Genomic DNA, 22,805 nt, shown 5'->3' on the forward strand with positions numbered 1-22,805 from the left:
CAGGTACCACTGTATTTAGGGACTTTGCAGTAGAGAATGGAACTGGGGCAAAGATGGAGAGAACCTGAAGGTGCGTGCTTCACAGATAAGTGGTTGATGTTTTGAAGACCAGAATTCATGAAGAAATTTTGGCAGGCAAGGATGACACAAGGAAATTGTGAAAGATTTCACATACCTCAGCTCAGTCATTAATTCAAAGGGAGACTGCAGCCAAGAAACTTGAAAGAAGGATGAGGCTTGAAAACTCTCAATAAGATAATCAACACTAACAATGTTCCATTGGAAATCAAGGCCAAGATAATCTGAGCTGTTGCATTCCCCATCAATATGTATACATGGGTGTGAAAGCTGGACACTGGAAAGAGCTGTCAGGAATAATTTCATGCATTTGAAATACAGTGCTGGAGGGCTTTGCAAATACCCTGGACCAAAAGGAAAATGATCATGAAGGTCCTAGATCAAACCAAGGTAGAACCTTTCCTGGAAATAAAAAAATGTAAAATCTGAAGCTGTCACATTTCAGGTACATCATGAGAAGGGAAGATTCGGTGGAGAAGACAATGCCTAGGAAAGTCAAAGGCAGAAGAAGATGAAGAAGAAGGATTCCATAAAAGTGGCCACAGCCTTGAGTTTTCAAGAGCTGAGCAGGGCTTTCAAGGACAAAACATTTTGCAAGGCTTTCATTCATGCAGTCACCATGGATTGGAGACAACTTGACAGCATGTAATGACAACACTGGTATAGTTACACTGTACAATCTGAATTTATTATCATTTATAACTGCTTATTAAATCATCTGAACACATCAGGATGATAATCTTTGGGGGTGGGCAAGTAGCCAATGTATAATGAAATTGATTCAGCCCTGCAATGACAAGCAAGTATATTATAGGTTTAAAATTGATATTACTTTAAACAAGAACAAAACAAAGCAAAATCCTCATTTCTGCACATAAAAGCTAGTACATAAGGGAGACGACTGTGCCTGACAGGACAGCTGTGGAGAAACATTTAAAAATTGCTTTTCTGCACCTGCATTCTGAACTGAAACATCAGATACATTTTTCTGCCTGTATACAGCAGCCCTTAGTGAGGAAAATCATTTGACAGTAACTGTGAAAGATGTCATATCCCAGGGCTGTCCTCATACAGAAGCAGGTAGATCATATTAATCCTTTTAAAATACCTAAAGGAGAGATTTCAGAGATATCTGTGATAGGCATGGAGCGGTCTTACTGCCCTGCAGCAGTTGACAGCAAGCAACAGTATATTATTACTACTATTACTACTACTACCCGTACTACACTGTATTTATATGCTGCCTTTTTCTTCCTGTGAGGAACCCAAGGTGACTTACATAGGCTTATTTTATCCTCACCACAACCATCTTGTGAGATAGGTTGGCCTAACCATGAGCAACTGGCCCAAAGTCACCCAGTGAGCTTCATGGCTGAGTAGAGACAGGAACTTGGGTCTCCCGGCTCCCCAGTCCAACACCCTCATCACCACACCACACCACACCCCTGCTCTCTGATCATGTTCTGCATTTCCCATAATCAAGGCAGCCTGCACCTCTATACCACTAGCTCATCACAAAGAAGCACCATATTTTTGGAACCATGTTTCTAAGACTGGACTCAGCAGAAAATATTCTGAGTGATCTATAGTAGATCCACACAAGGGTATCTGATTCCTTCCCAAATTAGGCTGCTAAAAAAGGTGTAACCTTCAGGAAATCAGAGACCTTTGACAGAAAATTCTAGGCTTGAATTCAGTTCTGGTGCCTCCCTCTGAGACACCGTTTTGCACCTGGCCACAGTTAGAAGGTTTCAGAGTTCTATTAAAAAATGGATCCCATAAACCTGAAGTCTGTTCTGTTCCAAGAAACAAGTTTATGAGGTTCCTTATCTACTGTTTGGGCACATGCTTCAGAAACACAATCATAAGCAAAGAGAGAAAGGAAAAGGCACAAATCTTTAAATGGAAAACAGAAACTGAGGTGTGAGAATTGACATATGAGGGATATTTTTTTACCTGCCTGTGACATCTTGTATTGTTCTTATGCTTACATATTCATCTGAAAACTAATGTGCCAATTTCTTTCATAATTCAAATTCATCAAGAACAGTGAAATGCATTAAAAATAGAAAAAAATAAAGGACATACTTAGGAGAATTCCTGTAGCAAAGCTAAGCCATAAATTCAATTCTTGTAATGAGAGGAAGATGGCCTTTAAAAGCATGGAAATCGGGAACAAAGTATCTTGAGAATGACATTAACAGTTTAGCCTGATTGTGTTTATTCAGAAATATATCTTATACATTTCAGGTTCAATGTACTTCCAAAAAGCTTCAGAGAGAAAGCATGAGCTCTAGTAGGAGGAAGGGGTATCCCCACCCATACACCATTTAATCTAAAATATTAAAAGCTTCACCCTTGTGTTACTATCAGTGAAAAGGTGATTCAGTAAGCACACACATCTAATTTGGCCCTAAGTGAGGTATGGAGAGACTGTTTCTAAAATGATGGGAAAATAGTAATACTGAAATAAGCTGCAAAGCCTCTGCAGTGTTGATTTGGAGCACACCAGAATAAACTCTGTTAGTTCTTGCACAAAAATGGCAGGCATGTCCAGAAAAACACTACAACACACAAAACATGATGCCCTTTCTAAATGTAAATAAGGGATATTTTTAAAATGCTGATTCCAATAAGGAATTGTGAGGAATATTTGGTATACATGTTATTCATCTCATTATTTGCTTAAAGCAATTTATGACAAAGACTTATGACTTAATTTAAACCTGATTTATTTTAATGGGACCCAAGTGCAACTAACTTATTCTTGACTCAACGCACTGATACTTTATTCTGTTAAACTGTCCTGAATGCTTTAAATTATATACATTCTAGAAGTATAACTCCTGTGATAAACTAGTCCCTAAAGACAATTCTCAGAGATACTAGAAAAGATGTAGACTGCTTATACTATATTTCATAGAGAGAGCTTTCAACTGTCTATGAAGATAGAGACATTATTTCCTCAATGACACACACTACTTAAGTTTGTTCTTAAGTTTAGAAATACTAAAGAACAAAGCTATCTTTCCCTGCCAATGGTTATATTTTCCAGCTAGATGTTATCGTTGCCATACAACAAACATTTCCAAAATGCTAACTAGACTCAGAAACTTTATTAACCATTTTAATTTTACATCATCCATAAACCTCATGCTATTATTAAAGTTCGTATACAAGTATCCAGTTCTAGGTACTGGAGTTTTATGATGCAGACTTCATTCTCTTGTTGAGAAATGCCTTAGTATTCGCAAACTTCACTGAAAATAATACATTTGTAGGCAGTGCACAGTTCATATACCTTCAAGTCTGCACTACCCTACTCAAATCCTGGAACATAGTTATTTGAAAAAGGTTTGTCAGCTCTTTACTTATGGAGTTCCTACATGTTAAGAGCTTCGTAACAAGCAGAAATTTAAGGATTTTCCTCCATATGCAGATGCAAGAAGGAACCCTTTACTTAGTGAATTATGCCGCTATTTAAGCACCTAAAACCTGCCATAAATAAATTCGGCAGAACTTCCTGAAAGCAAGTAACACCAGTTTCAAATGAAAGTTCCAAGCACGGATACTTATGACTTAAGCAGTAATGTACACTGCACAACTCACTCAAGTCTATGGCAGCAATTCTATCTGCTTTCATCTAACCTGGAATACATCCATTATAACCAAGTTGCATAATATGGTTAAAAAACATTTTAAGAAATTGAAAGGATTTGTAGCAATGTTTAATCACAAGCAGAATTTTGATTAGAGTTTCTGCAATGTTATCAAATATTTTGGGTTTTTTGTATCACTGTGGGGAGGTGGGATAAAAGGCTAATTCTGTTATCGATTTGTTTAACCAGGCATAAACACCACTGTTGCCAGTTTTTGATGACACAAAGCACTTTCATTTGACCTGGAAATAGGTATGTCCCTTAAAAACTTAACATGCAAAGAGGCCCAACTAAGAATGAATACCAGCCTTTTTCAGCCCACATTTTCACTGAATCCAATCTGTTCAAAAAAGCTGCAACAGCTGCTTGCTTTGTTGACACAGAGCCAATTAAGCACAGCTCTGGGATTTTGCTCAACATTTCTTGTCAAGTTACCAAAAAGTGCAAACATAGGAAGAAGGGCCCCAAAAGGGTATTCTATGCTGTCTTGTTGCCTTAAGAAATGTACACTAGGTGATTGCACAAAGCAACATAAATGATATAACATAAATGACATCCTACTGTGTGTTGTACTCCCCACTGAAAGCAAGGGCCAAAGTGTGCCACAGTATTAGTCTGTTTGTTCAGCCTCCACCATAAAAAGTAAAAAATGGTTAAGCAAGTCTAATACACTGAATATCTTACCTCCTTGTGTTTCTTATCATCTTCAGGATAAATGCAGCCACTTATCTAAAGCTTTACACTGATGCTACATAAGGAGTCCTCTAGAAGCTATTTGCCCTGGCACCTGTTTTAGTAAGACTCTGGGCTGAGTAACATAACATTCTCAGGGAACATAATTCTATTTGAGGAATTTGTCTTACTAATATGCTATATCTCAGTAGCCCAGCAGCAGAGACTAAGAAGACATGAACACTCTCTCTGATCTGGTTCCATGACTCAAGAATCCATCATGGTTAATCATCATGGTCTTGGCTGGTGTCATGTTGCTTGAACATAGTCAACTTTTTGCAGAGTGACTTATTCTTTTCCAGCAAGAAGCCACCTTGGCAACCTGGGACTTATTCCAAGGATTTTTACTTCTGTGTCTTGTTTTACAACTGTCAAAGATTTGCAGTAATTGTAGCAGTAAGTGTCCTGAGAAGGAGTTACAAAAAACAGAGAAACTAATATACCTTCTTTCTGGAGTAGCTGGAGACCGGGGGGGGGGGGGGGAGTGTTGGAAAGGTACAGGGCACAGAGAATGTCAGTTCAACATTTAAAAGTGGCAGGATCACAGTGCCAAGGCAGAGATATTACTCCTCTTTTGGCACACCTACTTAGTTGTCTTTTCACTGTTCCAATGACAACTTGGCAACTGTGCCCAGATTAGCCTATATGCAATTTCTTTTTTGTCAGTTTCCATGTATGTTACCTAACCCAGTTGAAACATACAAGTAAGTTGCCCAAGCAAGCCTACAAATTTCAGATAATGGCAAGAATAAACTTGCTAAAAACAAACAAAAAACTAAATTCCAAGTACATTTGCCTAATTTTCTGTGGGGGAAACCCAATGCAACACATTTCTGAGGCTTGAATACAAGCTTTTCTAAGCGACAAAAAAGGTAGCAATAAGTCCAGGAAGGGAGAGAAAAGATGGGTTCTGCTGTGAAGGACACTGGGGCACCAGCTGATGGACTGAAGAGAAAGGAGCAGGGGAAACAAGCCACAATGAACCCACAGTGTTTGCTGGGCATGCCATGAATTGTTCTGTGAGTAACCCATTGTGTAACTTATTCTCAAAGTGGCTGAGCATGTCGGGCAAAGCTGTCATTATCCACATCTAAGGCAATATCCCATGGCACAACATGTATGCATCCTAAATGGATGCTCAGTTTCAGAGGCATTCTGAGTACAGTATGTCCAGGGGCCAACAAACCTGTGGAGACAAGGATCCATTGCACCTTGGCCCCATTTCAAACAGGGGTGGTGGGTTATCCTTACACTTGGTACAATTTCTGGGTACGAGTGAAGGGTCCTCACAGACCAACAGGTGTGCAAATACATATCTAGCTAAAAGAAGTGGTTTGGCATACATATTCAGAATGTAATATTTATTTTAAGCAGAGGAGGCAGAATGCTTACATAAAATTTATTTACATGAAATTTTAAGAACCTGTAGAATTTTTTTCCAGCTGAATTTATTTATTAAAAACAGATTTACAGTCTTTGCACATAGTCCTCTATTTAAATGTGCACAACTTGGTGAAGGAATAGAAGGGAGACAAAACAGTCAGGAGGCATGCCAGTTCTAAACTTGCAATAAACTGGGCAAGGGAAAAACTGGGCAAGAAATAACCTAGGCAAAGAAAACAGCTTAACTTTTCTTCAACTTGCACTTTCAACTGGCATTAAATGTTTTGGTCCTTTATCCCACTCACTTGAAATGAGGCCCAAGGGTTTTAATTTTGCATTGTAAAGGCCAATGAATTCCTAACATGGTCTTTCCATGAATGACACATTTCTGTCATGAAGCCTAACTATAAATACACATTGTTACCAGCTCAACCTAGAAAACAACAGCATTGCCCCTAAGTTGTCCTTTACTGTATCTGAGGCATCTGTTTACTTTTGCTGTGCCTGAGCAGGCACAGGAAACGTAAAAGGAACTGAGAAAAGAGAAGAAAGAGCTTGCTAACTTAATCAGCAGTATCTGCATATATTTCACCTCTCTGACAACCTTCCCCAACCTTGTGCCCTCCACGTGTTTTTACACCAGGTCCCATCAGCCACAGCCAGCAAGGGAGGGGGTCAGGAATTCTGAACATTGTACTACAAGACATTTGTAGCTCGTGGAAGGGGGCACCGCTCAGCAAGTGCAACCCATATAATGTTAATGAAAGGATGCACTGACTGAGATCACCACCTCTTCTCCTGGCACTGAGCTCCCTGTATCCCTTACCAGCCACAAGGCATGCAGCAGGCATTTAGTAAAGAGGAGCTCTTCAAGCCAGACACACAATGACAAGAGAAGTTGCGTTAGTCAAACGCCTGTCATGCAGCTATTAACAGCCCAGGACTTCTGCAGAATGCAACCCGATATGGCACTCATCAGCAAGGTGGAAGATAAAAGGAAAGGGAATTCTGCAAAGTTAGCATTTCCAAGATATAGCCAGTCCCTGATCCAGCACCGTTTCTAAGAGTGAAATCCTAGGCATGGTTAGACAGAAAAACGCCCAGCTGGCAACTGTAAGGCTTCTTTCTTCCCAACCGTGCCTAGATTGCACCCGCAAAGTAACTGAGCAAGGGGAATGCATAAATATGAAAATATAAATCTCTCCTCCCCACTTCTCTCCCGTTTCCGCATGCGAAGGGCCACGGTTTTCTCAACTTTCTCCTGTCACCTCGAGCGCGGAAAAAAGCGGTTCCCACGTGCTCTGAGCAAGCAATGGCTCCGCTTCCGGACTGAGTGGCATTTCCCCGCCGCCGAGTGCAGTATTTTTAAGCATCTATAAGCGTGGCCTGGGGCGGAGGGGGGCCCGGAAAATCTCGCCCCGCGGCCTGCCAGGCGTGCGCGCGTGCGCAGCGGCCAAGAGCGCAGCTGCAGCTTCCCGCCAGTTGCAAGAAAAGCGGCCCCAGCAGCGAGGCGGCAGGGCGGGAACGATGCAAACGGGCGAGGACGGGAGGGCGGGGTGAAGACTTCCACTCACTGGAGCCGGAGCGCGAGGGCGGGCGCTGCTGGGTGGAGGAGGCGGACTTTGGACGAGCAGGCACGAGGAGAAGGCGGCGGCGGCGGCGGCGGCGGCGGGGATGGTGGACCCTCGGGAGAGACGCTGCCGCTAGCTCCAGCCTAGCCGCGCTCAACCAGCCCGCCAAAGCAAGCGCGCGGCACTTCTCCCGCGGCGCTTCCCCAGCGGCCCGGCGCCCCTCCCCGCCCTTTATCCTGCCCCCGCCTCTCCGCCGCACGCCCACCGCCGCGCGCAGCCAATGGGCAAAGGAGGCGAGGCGAAGCTTGGCAGGGCTCCGCTCGCGCCGCGGCGGACCTCTGGCGCTCGGCGCCCTGGCTGGCCGTGGCGGCGGCGGCGGCGGCAGCTCTCGGAGGGGCTCCCTCGATGGGTGTTCTTGCAGATTAGGCTTCTGGCCCGCCCGGCAGCCGGAGTTCCCCGGGAGGGTCACAAGGCGTAAACGCCTAAAATGCAGCGATGCTGGTAAAGCCAGAGGCACCACTTCAGAAGTGGGAAACGGCAGCATAAAATCAGAGTCGGATCCAACAGTGGCGTAAGGAGCGAAGCATTCCATAAGGGCGCAGGATAGACGGCTAAAAATAAAAATCCCAGCACGGCTGGTGAAGGCAGGGTGGGAAGTGTAGGACTTGTTCCCGTTTGAGCATGCGTAGGATTGCTTGCGTGGGGGGCCCTGTGACCGCGCTAGTCACGCAAGGATCTACGAGTATGTCTCCGTGTATGGTTCGGGACATACCAGCAGAGCATATTTGCCTGAAGTCAGTATGAGTCCTAATGCATATTCACCTCGAAGTCTGGCAAATCCAGCGCCATGGAACTTGTTTCCCAGAAAGCATGTTTTCGTAGGCTCGCGCTGCGCAGCTTAAATCCAATCCATGCTTATTTGGGAATGAGTCCCAGGATGTGTGTGTAGTGGTGGTGGAGAGGGGCGCTCTCGTGTGTAAATAAGGGAATCCTATACCTACTTATTTGAAACCGTGCCCCGATGAGTTCAGGATCGGATTTCATGAAGGAAACGCATAGAGCTGCAGGGTTTAAAGGATGGAAATAATTCTGGAAGAATGTATGCCTGGCTTTTTCCGTTCCCTTCCTTTTGCAAGAAATAAATAAATAAATATGATTTTTATGCCGTGCTTTTAAAATTTGTGCAATTCCTGATGTGTAACCTTCCAACTTTTGCTTTCTGATCGTGCAATCTGTTAAACATTGCTGGGAAGCTGTAATTTCATATTGGCCAATAATCTTTCCATGGGATATCAATTCCCCACGTGGCCCTCATTCTGTTACATCTTATTATTTTATGTCAATATGCATTTTTATTTTATTCTGTTATTTCATCTTCCAGTCCTATTGCTATGACTTTTGCCACACAGCTTTCTACGCTAAAAAGATCTCACTCCATTCACACGTCAATGCAAAAGTCCATGCTGAAAGCTACTTCCATGGTTAAGCCTTTCCTTGACCCCCACAACTTTCCCGTGATTTATTTATATATTTATTTTTCGATTTATATGCTGCCTTTTTCCTACTCAAGGCAGCTTACATCTCCTCCTCCATCTTATCACCACAACAACAACCCTGTGAGGTTGGTTGGGCTGAGAGTCTGTGACTTTCCCAAAGTCACCCAGTTGGCTCCATGGCTGAGCGGGGACTAGAGCCCAGATTGTCTGAGTCCCAGCCCCATGCTCTTAACCACTGCACCGCACTGGCTCTCTTTCTGCTATAGGCTAAGCCAACTCCAAGGTCAGAAACGGACAGGTGCAAAACAAAGTTAGAATGGGAAGCACAAATGCACCTCACCTACTTCCATCACTAAGGGTGCAACCCCATGCATGTTTAGACTGAAGAAGGTCCAAAACCTCCAGGGTTACCAGGCAGCTATGCTCTATGCACTAGCTCTATAATACTAGACACTCAAGGAAAATTCTCTAGATTTGTCCTTCTGGGTTTTCATGTGCAAAATGTGGTGAGAGAATAAGCCATGTTTCAAAAAATTAAGTGCTTTAAAAGGGAGGGGGGTCAAGTAAAGATGCAATCCAATGTACCCCACCCTTTCTTTCTGGCCGGGACATACTGGAACTTGCCAGCCTTTGTCTAAACATGTACAGAGAACTGGAGGACAGGCTACAAAAAAAAAAAAAAAAAAAAAGAGTGGAGTGAGGAAGAATGTGGCTAAGGAGTTTAAACAAAGATTTTAAAAATTATCTATAGCATGAAGAAAGTTAGAAAAGTCATCAAATTTATTAAATAATTTGGCAAGTGTCTGGGTAACTGAAAGAAAACACTGTTGCTTCACAAAGAATATTATTCATACATGGATTTTGCTGCCAGTAGATGGGTGATGGCCACTAATCTAGCAGACTTCAGAATTCACGGAGGACAAAGCTTTCAGAAACATCTGAATGCCACTGAGGGTACTCGGTGTTCTGGACTTGATGGGCCATTAATCTGATCCAACAGAACTCTTCTTATGGTTCTTCTCCTGTTCTTGAATTGTTTTATCCTTACTTTATAATTATTTAAATGTCATTGTGGCTAGATTAATTGTGGGATATAAATGTTTACAAGAAGCATGGAATGGTTGAGATGGGGGAATAGCATTTTTGAACTGTCCATGTTAAGAGTGCTCCTTGCAGATAGAAAGTGTCATTTTAGGGAGACGGGGTTTAATCCACCTTTTAGCCTGGCCCAATTTTTCTATTTGCAGGAAGATTTTCTGCATAAGGGTACATTCAAAAGGTCCTGTTCCCCCCCACACACCCCATTTTGATCTGTCAACCAACTCACATGAGCCCTACCAGTCTTCCTCCTTCTCCCCCACAAGGAAACCACCACCAAAAAGTACCTGCAGTGGTGGACAGAACCGGTGCTTTTTCATATTAATGATTAGTCATATGGAGACATTTACCAAAGGAGCAAATGAAAATGATCTCCCAGTTGCCTTTTCAGTACTGATATTATTTCAGTGAATTATCTGAATGTTTTACCATAGTTGTGTAACAGAAGCTGAAGTTCAGTCCTATTCAGAGTTTCCTTTATTCAGAATATTCAGAAACTAGTTTGAACTAAAAAACTTTCTGTGCTTATGTTCACGTTTATATGCAAGGGTTATTTGCATGGGGTGCATATCTAATCACAGAAACTAGCTTAGATATTAAAGCTTTTACAAGTTCCGGTCAACAACATTGATTGTTGACTGTAGACTAGCAGAAACCACTTCTAGTGCAGCTGAAAATAATGGTTCCCCAATGAACTGGAAATGCTCATTTCCAGAACAGGACAGCTCAGTGGAGCTTCTGGAAGGGAGCTTATTTCTGAGGTTCTTTTGGGAACAGCAAACTGTGGCTCTGGTGGAGGAAGAAAACCTGTGGTAGAACAACTACAGTCCTGTATATAACCCACAATTTCTAGCCACATGGTAAAGGATGTGAATCAACCGTTGGGGGAAGAAACGAATTTTATGACGCAGTTGCTCTGAGTGTATTAATGCATCCAGTTGTGACTGAGACTCCCACACACTCAGTGGTGCTATCTGAAGCTAGAAGGGTTAGCTAAAGACATCCTGTCAGACCTAATCGGTCTAAAAAGCATTGCTCCAATAGTACATCAAAGGCTCCTTCTAACTATGCGGACTGACTTAGAAGGATTACAGTGCTTACTCTCTCAGTTAAAATTCTTATTGTCATGGGAGATCAGACACTAGCAGATCTCAGGTTTAGCCTACACTATGCTTCATCCATAGTACTATAATCTCTTGGATACATGTTAGACAGCAGGGTGAAGCTCTTTGATGTGCTTCATTCAGAATGAATATGAGCATTTTTTCTGGATGACCTCATGTATTCTATGCAGCACCCAGCTATTGAAACAACAGTGCTCTAAAACCGCCTAAATACCCTCATTTCTGCACATGAACATCTATTACTGAACTAACTCCATTTGCCTTTCTTTCCATATTGATAAAATGCCAACAGTTACACAACCAGACTGATCTGTTAAATCCAATCAAACAAGAAAATGGTGGTGGTGGTGGTGATGGGAATAATTTAGTACAATTTATAATTGTACAAGTCACCATTCCTCATTCTGCCTGAAGATGGCATTCCTCTTTTGCCCCCTCCAGTCTGGATCCTTGAGGTATTGGCCATTTTTGACTGTGTGAGAATGTGTGCTGTTTCTATTGTTTCATCAGTATATTTATACTGAATATATGATACCTCACAGGTATCATATTTAATGTGTCTGACGATAAGACATGCAAAAATACTAGCAATCCGGAATGAAAACATAAGATTAACATTTCATAAAACATTACATAAAAGAAACAAAATAACCAATAGGGAGGAGCAGAACATTTAAAAAGAACCTGGACATGCTTGGAAAGAGACGTGAGTTTTATCTATCGACAGAGAGGTTGCACCAGACAAAGTGTTCCATAAGGAAGGTACCAGAACGTGTCCCCATCAGTTTTCACCATGGAGAAGGAAGGAGGCAGAAATTCTAGATCCTAGGGAGGGATATTTGAAAGAAGACAGCCTGTAATATAGAGTCCTACTAGTTAAAGATGATGGCTAGCACAGGAAGCACCTGAGGCAGTGTTTGGGGATAATTCAGTAAGCTGGAGCCCCAAATGTTTAAGTACAGTTCTACTTGGAAGTCCATTGAGCTCAGTGGAACTTGCTCCTAGAAAAGTGGGTAAATGATCACTTTTACAGCCTGAGGGTCCAGTCTTATGCACAGAAAAACAATCCTGCAACACCAGCTTTCCTCAGGCACGGAGGTAAACTAGGCAGTCTCTGTATAACAAAGCAGGAGCTAACTTTAGGCTGACTGAGGAATGTCTGGAGTTGTAGAACTTTATTTTCTCTGGACATGAACCAAATCGCCACCTTAGGTGCTGTACTGATTAGTTTGGTTAATATAAAGACTGCCTAGTTTCTCTCTATGAGAAACTGATAAAAGCTGCACAGATAAGAGTGGAAACTGAGTTCTTTCTTTCTGGGGGTTGGATTTCTCCCCCTTTTTCCCCCAGAAACCCTGAGGGCGGTTCCAGATCTAACCTTGAAAATCTCTTATGCCCTGCAGAGCCTAAGCTGAATGTCTGTAAAAGCTCCCTCCTCCTACATTTCATCTTGGAACTCTGAACTTGCAGGCACGTTGATTTCAGCATCAAGATAGTTTTTCCCTTCCCCATTCCCTACTCTGCCCCACAAGACTGTGTTTTCTAACATCTTTCCCGATAAAAAAAATCCACTATCTTGAAAGTTGCACATTTATCAGATTGTATCTAATGTTGTTCCTATTTATATTAGACAATTTGGAACTTAAGTGGGACTACCAATTGGATATGACCGTTTATAGGATAGGTCCCCAATAAAGGTATTTCACTCATATGAAGGATTTTAGATTTTTTCTTACAACCTTTTGGGGGTGAGGAGTGTGGTTTGTTTACAGCTGCATTCCAGGTTTATGGCACCCACCCTAGAAGTGATGCAACGCATATGAAATTGTAGCACATTTGATGACATCCATGTGTAGAGAAGGTGCACTGAACCAAAACGATGCAGGGCATATCTAGGAAATGCATCACATGGCAAGTTAAAATACATTAAAAACAGGAAACTGCTTTTCTTTAGAAGGGCATTGGGTCAACTCCTTCAGGAAACATTATTCAGAATCAATTATGTCTCTGAAGAAGGAATGATGACAAATCAGTTCATCATTTGTGGAAAGAAAGGCAATGCCCTTCTGGGTATGAAACACCTTTATCTGGCAGGAGAACAAGAGTAATTGTCCACTGGGTTACTTAAAACATAGTCTGCCAGGCAAATAAAAGATGCTATTTTCCAGGACAGCGTGTCCCTTAACCTTTTCTGAATATCACACACACTGGGCAAAAATTAACAGAGACTTTAAAAACAGATACCTCACCAAAACTGAGAGAGAGAGAGAGAGAGAGAGAATAGCACTAAATAGGATGAAATAAATTATTTGTGAAAAAGTTCTGCCTGCTTATGGCTGTGGTATATATCCCACATTTTACAGAGGAGTTCCATTGTTTCAGCTAGTATTACTCCTGAGTAAACATGTTTCATTCTGAAGGCTGTAAAAGAGAAACAGGTGTGTATACCCACTGACAATGCAGATCTATTGGAAGGAAATCCCACAGAACTGAGATGTTAAGGGCACAATCCCACATGTGAGTAGCTGGAAAAAAGTTCTACAGTGCCAAGAGTAGGTGGCTGGGCACCAGATGAAGGCCCATGACCCAGCAAGGGGCCAGTGACAAGAAGTCCATGGGACTGCTCTTCCTCTTCCCTGTCACAGCCTTGTCTCTTGCTTTGTCCCAGACAATGGAGGTGGAGAGGAGGAGGAGCAGTAGTTGTTCTTTACCTGACAAGCGAGCTGTAGTAACAATGAGGAAGAAGAGCTGGTAACTAGTGAGACAGTAGAGTCACTGAATGAAGAGAAGATCTTGCCCCCCAAACCAGGAGCGAAGTATCTGTTTGGCGGTATCCAGTGGCCCCTTCCATTGGGGAGCAACTCCCAGATATTATTTGTATAATTTATTAGATGAATAAATAGGGTAGTGGAACAGACTTCAGTATTTGGTGATGCACATGCATGATTTGTGTAAATGGATCCTCCTTTTTGACAGCTAAAAGGCTGATATTGAAACATTGGGAGGACAAAGCAAATGAACGTTCACCTCCTGTAATGCAATTGATGGAGGATCTTTCAATGCTTTCTGTATTTGAATTGGTGACATATTGACATCATCTTCAAATGGATAACTAAATAGATATCTGCTTTACTTTGCTTGAAGTCTATGTATAATTGCCAGAAAGTTGTATTTGCATATTTATACATTTCATGTGCATTCATTGTCATGGATATATACGTGTGTGTGTGTGTGTGTGTGTGTGTGAGTGAGAGAGAGAGAGAGAGAGAGAGAGAGAGAGAGAGAGAGAGAGAGAGAGAGCAACTAAATAAATAAAGAAAAAAGCATTTATTGTCCTCAAATAGTGAGGTTGCCTGAACTTGAATACTTCTGTGTAATAAAAATAAAGTTGTGTGGAAGAGAGGAAATATGCTGACGATGGGAGTGATAATTAGCTGAAAGTTGATGTAACAGTCTCATTTCCTCCTCTTACTAGGTGATTATGTGAGGTTCATTATTACCTGCATGTATATTTTAGGAAAATTATCGGTTTGGGGCATTCTGGTGCAAGTGCGTTTCTTCTACCCATGATGGTTTGCAGCACCAAAGGCAAGTAAGCCAAGCCCCACCACTAGGGCTTCATGCTATGTGCAAACCCAATGAGGGTTGTAGGGGTAGGTGACAAGCCGCCCAGAACCCATGGGCTGTTTCAGAGCTGTGGGTAAGAAGAACCTTTGCTGAGTCTGCACATAACAAGAACCTATAGTTTGCATATACTGCACCCCAAATATTCAAAATGGTGACCACTGCAACATGGAGAAGCCCCGCGGGCAAATTCACCCATCGTAGCTTCTTGCTACGTGTGAACTGCGTTTCTGTCTGTAGTACAATAGTCTGGGTTTGTTAAGTGGCGTTGTGTAGTTAGAGTGCTGTACTAGGATCCAGGATATCCAGGTTCTCATTTTCACTCAGCCATGAAGCTCACCGAGTGATTTTTGGCCAGCCACTGACTCTCAGCCTAATCTACCTCACAGCACCGATGCCGTAAGGAAAGAATAGAAAAGAAGAAAGCCTTGTAAACAAGAGGAAGAGAGGTGGGGTGCAAGTGTTATGGAATAATAATAGACTGGTTGCATGTCTCACTGAATACTTAGGACACCGATACCAAAAAGCTAACCACCGTTGCTTTTTTCAATCCATTCTTACTTGGTATTCAATCAAGTTTTCGTTTAAGTAGGATGGCTTTTGCAGTGAATGTCATGAGCATACAGGAGAAACCGTCTTTGTAGTGTATCCAGATGCAAAAGAGGATGTTGCATCTTTATAACCATTCTGTAACAGAGGGATTTTTTTGCAGCTTTAGGTTTTTATGCAAATGACACCTGCTAAAACTCCCTTTTGCAAATATTAAGGTAGAGTCATATTTGGCATCTTTGGAGACTCTTCCCTTATTTTCCAACGGCAGGTTTGTGTGTGAAGGCCTGTGCGTACATGTGACACCAGGGTCTTTGCTAGGCTGTCAGAAAAGGCTTGTTGGGGGAGTCTGTGGACTGTATTTTCTGCATCCCTGGAATGAGAGCTAATTGGAGTACCGGTTCACTTGTAGGGCTGCAACTCAAGAGATCTGGCTTCTAATTCCCACTTGTTGATGAAACTCAATGTATGACTCCAGGCTGGCCATTGACTCTCAGCTTAAGCTACCTTATTGGGTAAAATAAAGAGAATGAGGACCATGTAAGTCACCCTGAGTTCTTTGCAAGAAGACAAAAGCGGGATACACATGTCATAATGGACATCCATTGCCGTGCCAGATCTATCTCCCATCTGACAATTGAGGACATCTGTGTGGAGTCGTGAGAGAATACTCAACAAGATCTGATTGTGCCAATTTTTATTGTCTGTGGTGGTGATTGTCTGAGCTTTTTGTTCATTTTTGTGGAGAGCAGTTGAGATTGAAAAGTGAGCTTCCCATAGGAAAAGATGGCCAGATGAGATGCAAGGTCCAAGAGCCTTCATGCCCTTAGAGAAGAGTGTATAAACATATTGCCAAGCACTTTTCAGATGAAGTTCAGTATACTGGAAGGAAGTTCCACAGAAAATGAAGAACATCCTCTTCAAAATTGTCCCCAAGGGGAGTCATCCAAATGTGGTAAGTATCTAATGGCAATGGGAAAATGGCACTAGCAACTTTTAAGTGTTATCTAGAATCTCTCTGCCAGCAGATAGCAAAGTAAGCATCAAGGGCTGGTTTTTCAATATTTGGGGGAAAAAAACTTCACAAGAGGAAGGGAGCATTTTAACAATGCAGGATAATTATAGAATAAATGCTGACAATCAAGAAAAGGGTGTGTTTCAAGTTGGGTTTAGCCTTGGACTTTTTCTGATGTTTCTGTTGATATTTTTAACTTGCAGCTTTGCACACTCAAAACAAGCCAATGGAACATCTCTCCTGCATTGCTGTGGCATACCATGTCCCAGAAACCTGGATGGTATGACGTATTGTAGGGTTGTTTGAGGGTTGTTTAACCTTCCAACAAACTAGGGCAGTCGGTTGCAGATGAAAAGACAAGCTGCACCAGGGCGGATAATGAAGCAAATGCTGCCCAGTGCTCACAATAAGCCACCGAGGCTTGTTTTGATTGTGTGAACTGGATTATTATTTTAACCATACACTATGAAAACACGTAAGATACAATTTCCTTCAAATCAACAAGAATCCTTTAACACTATTACCACAGTGGTAGCCAGGGTAGAACATTAAGGTTGCAATCATATCAGCCTTTGCAGATGTGCACAAGGCTCCAATGCAAGGCATGGGAGGTGCTGCCCTGCCTTTTCTCCAGATTAAATAAATAATCAAAAAATACACCCCTCTGTATTTTTTCCAGTGATGTTATCTCAGCTGTTAACATTGGCTACATCATCTGCTAGGATACCTCAAAGATTTCACTTCATTTTCAATATGCTTCCTCCTTATTAGCTGTTAGTGTACAGCTCTTTCCTAACATTGTATGACCACCCAGCAAAATGCACAAGAAAAGTACTTAAACTTTTTTTTAACTCCATAGTGTTCACACTCATTATTTCTGTCATGAGAGTTGGCAAGCCAAGCAGCACATCACAGGGGGGAAAATGTGACTTGTCACAATGTCTCTTAAGAGAACATGGGAAAACCCTTTATAGAGAGTTGGGATAAAAATAGGAAGCTCCCAGGATCACAGTACATGCTGTATCAGTTTAACTCATTCCGAATTCCTGATCTGGGCTAGATCTGGCGAATTTGTACACATTTTAACTTTATATTTTAAATTTCTTGTTTTATAGTAAGTTCTAAGATAACATGTTTTATAATATGCCTTATTTTAACTGTGATGCTTCTGACAGAAAAAGAGAGGGAGAGAGAGGGAAGGACGGTCAGAAGGAAAGACAGACAGACAGACAGACAGACAGATTTGGGTTTGCCCTCTTTACCTTTGAGTGTATCTGGTAAAATTAATCATTGGGATCATGTATGTGCTTGAGTATGTGTGTGCTGTATTTCCACATGTTTATAAATCTGCATGATTTATATAAATTCACATTCTCAGGCACATAATGATAGATCATTTTTACTGATCCCTTATAAAGGACCTAGCCCTTTTCTAAGTAGTGTACAGAAAGTAAAATGTGAGATGGTTCTTGCTCATAGGATAACAATATAGTAGTTATGAAAGAAAGAAAAGGGAAATAAAAATAGGGAGGGAGGAAGAAAATAAACCAATTCAGGTTCCAGTGCTGAATTGAGTGACACAATTGAAGGTGGTCATGCATCCTCTTTTACAAAGGACAGTGTGAAGAGCTGCCAGAGGACCATCGGCTAAGGTGTCCTCTGTTATGTGGTCATATTAAATTTTCCCATTTCCCCCCACAGGTAAAGTGACACATTAAGTCTGGTGAGAAAGGAAGGGAAGAAAAAAGGGTGGCCATTTAATTAGTTCAACCCTAGAACAGAAAATGCTAGTGCCTATGAAGGGGCTCAAATAAAGTAAGTTGTATATCCTTATTCTGAATCTGTATTGTTATTTGATAATACTTTCAGGTTGCAATTGTACAGATACTAACCTGGGAGTAAATATGGTTAAACTCAGTTATTTTATGAGTAAACATAGGACTGTATCCAGCAGTAGTCTAACTAACCCATTTATTTCAGTGGATATACCCTTAAGTTGAACTAACATCGGATACAACCCATGCACTGAATTGCCCAATCAGTTCGCCATCACCTTATCTGATTTATCTTTATCACAAAGCCATGGAAAAACGGATGCTGTGGGACATGGCCAGCAGCAAATCTATTATGGGTCTGAAAACCTTGAACCCAGATCTTTCCCCTCTCTGAACAGTGTTCACAAGATATCATTTATTTGAAAACCCATCCACCTGCTTCTGCTCTCCCTTCCTGATTAAAGAATTTGAGTATTTTTGGAAATTAAGTTTGTAATTTTTTTTCTTGTTCTGAGTAGGGGGTAGTGGGGGTTAATGAACAGAGGAATGCATGCAGAGAACATCCATGCAGAAATCAGACTGCACTTTCTCTCATGCTATATATAATCACACGTGTTGCTTGGAGTTCCAGTATGAACCAAGTGTCATGTATAATGCTGAATCTTATTATGTCTGCAATTGCAGTAAGAAATTAAGCGTGCATGCCCTTACTACCTGATGCTGCAAATGCAAATAAGTAACCATCATGCTTTCAGCAGTTGGGCTTCCAACCTCTCTGGGTAGTGACAATCTTGCCTGCACAGTTATCTGAAGAAAAGGCATTTCCCCCTTTATTCACTCTAATTTTGTTTCGTTCTTTTAGTCTATCCCCACTTTATATGCTTTTCCCCCTTGCAACAGGGTTTGCCTATGACCTTTGCCTAATCATCAGTTTTCTTGGAAATCTCAAGTGCTTCTCTGTATTTAGAAGATTAACACTTCTTCATCAGTACATTTGATAAAACTTGTCGGACAGAACTTTGAAGAAGTTAGCTTAAGTCTTTAGCACCACAGTGTAATGCCAAGACAAGCAACCCTAAAAGAGAATCACAAGGCTTGCTGGGTCAGCCAATAATTATTCTAACCCACTTACTAATACAATCATTTTAAATTCCAAAATGTGACATGAGGGGCCTTATACATAACCCAGTGAAAAAAACTAAGATATTTTATGAAACTGGTTTGTTTTATCTACGTTCCCCACAGATATCTAAAATATTTACTTAAGATTCCTATCACTGAGGTAACATTTTGTTGTTTTTTTTAATATCTTGATTGTAATACAGTTAACACACACAAATGCAGCATTTCAAGCAGCTCCTTAAATATATTTATTTTGGAGTCAAAGAGAACATATAAACTTCCTATTGCTGTAACTAATCGAGCAGACAAAATTATCATTTTTAATTATTTATTGTACAAAGTGCTTTATTTTCACTAAGACCAACAGTACCCAGCACTAATTACCCTCAAAATCTGTTGATTGCACTCAGGTGTAGTTTTCTTCTTTCTTTCTTTCTCTGATTCACTTTCTTTGCTTTGTACACTTATCCTGTCTCCGCTCAAACGTATTTTGTGAACTTTAAAATAATTGAAATCAAATGTAGATTAAACTATAAAAATTAAAATATGATTTTTAAAGCCAAACCTACAAACACGTAGCTACAATTGTGTACATGAGAAGGGCCATAGTAAAGGGGTATGAAGACATAGATGTATGACATGGAACTCACCCAACAGATTTATTTATGTATTTTTATGTGCTGCCTGCTAGTCCATAAGGATTCTCTGTGCAGCTTACACATGAACCATTATCAAACTTATTTGTGGCGCAGCAATTCATAAAAAGAAGGAATTTCCTCTTTCTGTTAAGTTGTGTGGCTCAGTTGCTTAAGTTGTAACTGTAATATTTTCATCAAATTAGGCATCGTTTCCCTTCTGTCACATGATGATACTAATATTTATTAATCCCACATTTTATTAAAAGTACTGAGATTGAATTTATGGAAAGACCAGACATTTCCCGTCTTATTGTTAAAAATAGCTGCTTTAATATTGTGCAATACAGTAATTCTCATCCCTCTCACCCACTTACCCTCTCAGTCAGAAGTGCTGTTTGGAGGGACCTTTTCATCAATGATTACTACCAAGTTCCCATTTCAATTTTATTAACTCAAAAAAGGAATATTATAGTTGTAGCCACAGAAGTAGCAGCGGGGTTCTGGTTTTTTTTGTGTTTGTTTTTTGCCAAATGGCTACTTTCCTTCTGCATTTTCTTTGATCCTCTGTGAGAACATCAATGAGTAATTCTTAAGGTACATGTTAAAAGTTAAGCTAAACAGCATTAAGCAGAGTTAAAGGTTACAAGTTTACAAAACTGACCCATTCTCTCAGGAGCAACATCTCGTGAGTTCTTTCATGGTGGGCCCAAGTAGGGGAAAAGTTGATGTGCTCAGGGCAAGTATGTCACGATGATGATATGTGATTTACCAACTGTCTGCCTGTCTGCCTGTCTGTCATTCCTTAAACTGATTTCTGTTAAAGTCTGTAGAATCTAGATCAACCATCAGCGGGGCATTAGATTAAAGGCCACTGTTCCAAAGGGCTGGCTGAAGGCAAAGAACAAGATGGAGCCTCTTTCCCATTCCAAATCCAAAAGCCTGTGGGATTAGCAGATGAATCTATCAGTAACACTGATGACAGTCCACTGCACCTGAAGGCACCAGGCTAACCGAAGGGGTTCAGAGCAGGTTGCTATGCACAGTCCCCCTGCCCCCCCCCCACGTGTTGCTGCCACCTCCTAGAAGCTGCTCCCTGAGACAACTGCCCAGTGGTAAGGGAGAGGCTTCAACCCACCCTGACCCTTCCCAAGGGTCACTCCAGGTCCTGGAACGTTGGTCAAGGGAAATGAGGTTGGTCCCCTCTCTGTTATTCTTCGGCCAGCATGCAAACCCTAAGCTGAAGGGGGTTTAAAGGGGTGTTATTTATTGATCTGATTTTATTTATACTCTACCTTTCTACCAAGCATGGCACTGCTTATTTATTGGCTTGTTGTATTTTTAATATTTAATAGTCTCTTAATTGGGAATCCAAAGATTTCTGGATGCTGACTTGAGCCATAAGATTGCTCTGTTATTCTTTCAGTTGATGTTGTTTTAAAATGTTACTCTATTTTAAATCTTTGCAGCACTGCTAGGATTTAGTTGGGATTTTTTAAATCCTATATTAAACCTTCATGCTTTTATATGTTTTATATCCTGACTTATATACCATATATCATATAGCAATGTTTTATACCATGTCTTAACTTGTTGTATATTATGGTTTTAATGGTTGTAAACTGCCCAGAGAGCTCTTGCTATTGGTGGTATAGAAATGTAATAAATATAATAACAGGTGTGGGAAAAGTCATCTGGATCATAATTGTTAGTGGTATGGGAAGCCCTTGTGCCAAAAATGTGGCCCAGCCCCTAACGTAGATACACGAGCCTGAAATCACTACTAATGTTTCATGTGGGCCATTTCCTGTTGGAATGCACCTTCTGGAGAGCAAGTCACCGTGTTCTTCTACTTTTCCTCTCATCTTACACAATCCTGTTAGTCTAGTTTGATGGCCAGTTCTACTCATTCATGTTGAGTGGCTGGTTAATTATATGCCCAGTAATGTTATCATTTAATGTAAGACCAACATAGAATGGCTTCCAGTAATGAGACATCAAAGGGAGACTGCCATGTAATTATAGCAACATGCTACAAATATTCACTCATAAATATTCAGCCTGTTTCGTACTTTATTTATTTTATTTATTTATTAAAACATTTTTATGCCGCCCCATTCGCCGAAGCCTCGGGGCGGCTTACAACATAGATAAAACAAGTTAAAATCCATATAAAATAATCTTAATTAAAACTCACATTATAAAATAAGCCGCCCTGGCCAGATAAAATTCAATTGTATTTAGCATTTAAAATGTTGCTTAAATAAAAAGGTCTTAGCCTGGCGCCGAAAAACAAATAACGACGGCGCCAGGCGGACCTCTCTGGGGAGCGCATTCCATAACTTAGGCGCCACCGCTGAGAAAGCCCTTCTCCGAGTAACCACCCTCCTAATTTCTCTCACGGAGGGCTCCCGGAGAAGGGCCTCTCCCGCCGATCTCAGGGGGCGACTGGGCAAATATGGATGTAAGCGCTCCTTCAGGTAACCAGGACCCAAGCCGTTTAGGGCTTTATAGGTCATTACCAACACCTTGAATTGGGCCCGGACTTCAATGGGGAGCCAGTGAAGCTGACGGAGAACTGGCGTCATGTGAACATAACGTCCAGTCCCCGTCAGCAGCCTGGCAGCTCTATTCTGAACCAATTGAAGTATCCGGACCGTCTTCAAGGGTAGCCCCACGTAGAGCGTGTTACAGAAGTCAAGACGGGAAGTCACCAGCGCATGAGTCACTGTTGCAAGGCAGTCGTACTCCAGGTAGGGGCGCAGCTGATGAATCAGCCGAAGCTGGAGGAAAGCGCTCCTCGCCGCTGTTGTCACCTGAGCTTCAAGTGAAAGCTCCGGGTCGAGGAGCACTCCCAAGCTGCGGACCTTGTCCCTAGGAGGGAGTGCAACCCCATTCAGGACAAGGTTCAGGTCACCTTCTCTGAAGCCCGAACCGCCAACCA

The 22,805-nt window shown here is 41.5% G+C and overlaps 2 protein-coding genes across 4 annotated transcripts in view; one reads left to right on the top strand and one right to left on the bottom strand.

Moving 5' to 3' along the window:
* The window catches only part of SLC7A2 (solute carrier family 7 member 2), a 66,545-nt gene extending 58,987 nt beyond the window's left edge, over positions 1–7,558 (bottom strand). Inside the window, exon 1 of one of the 3 annotated variants that reach the window (XM_044455796.1) lies at positions 7,427–7,558. The gene's annotated coding sequence lies outside the window, so the exon portion shown is untranslated. The remainder of the gene's footprint in view (positions 1–7,426) is intronic. The other 2 variants (XM_044455803.1, XM_044455802.1) reach the window with 2 other exon arrangements.
* A 10,428-nt stretch (positions 7,559–17,986) lies between these two features.
* MTMR7 (myotubularin related protein 7) overlaps positions 17,987–22,805 on the top strand; it is a 57,156-nt gene continuing 52,337 nt past the window's right edge. Inside the window, exon 1 of the mRNA XM_044454776.1 lies at positions 17,987–18,144. The gene's annotated coding sequence lies outside the window, so the exon portion shown is untranslated. The remainder of the gene's footprint in view (positions 18,145–22,805) is intronic.

This window comes from Varanus komodoensis, unplaced genomic scaffold, assembly GCF_004798865.1.
Source record: "Varanus komodoensis strain SLA01 unplaced genomic scaffold, ASM479886v1 scaffold8, whole genome shotgun sequence".
NCBI classification, from domain to species: domain Eukaryota; kingdom Metazoa; phylum Chordata; class Lepidosauria; order Squamata; family Varanidae; genus Varanus; species Varanus komodoensis.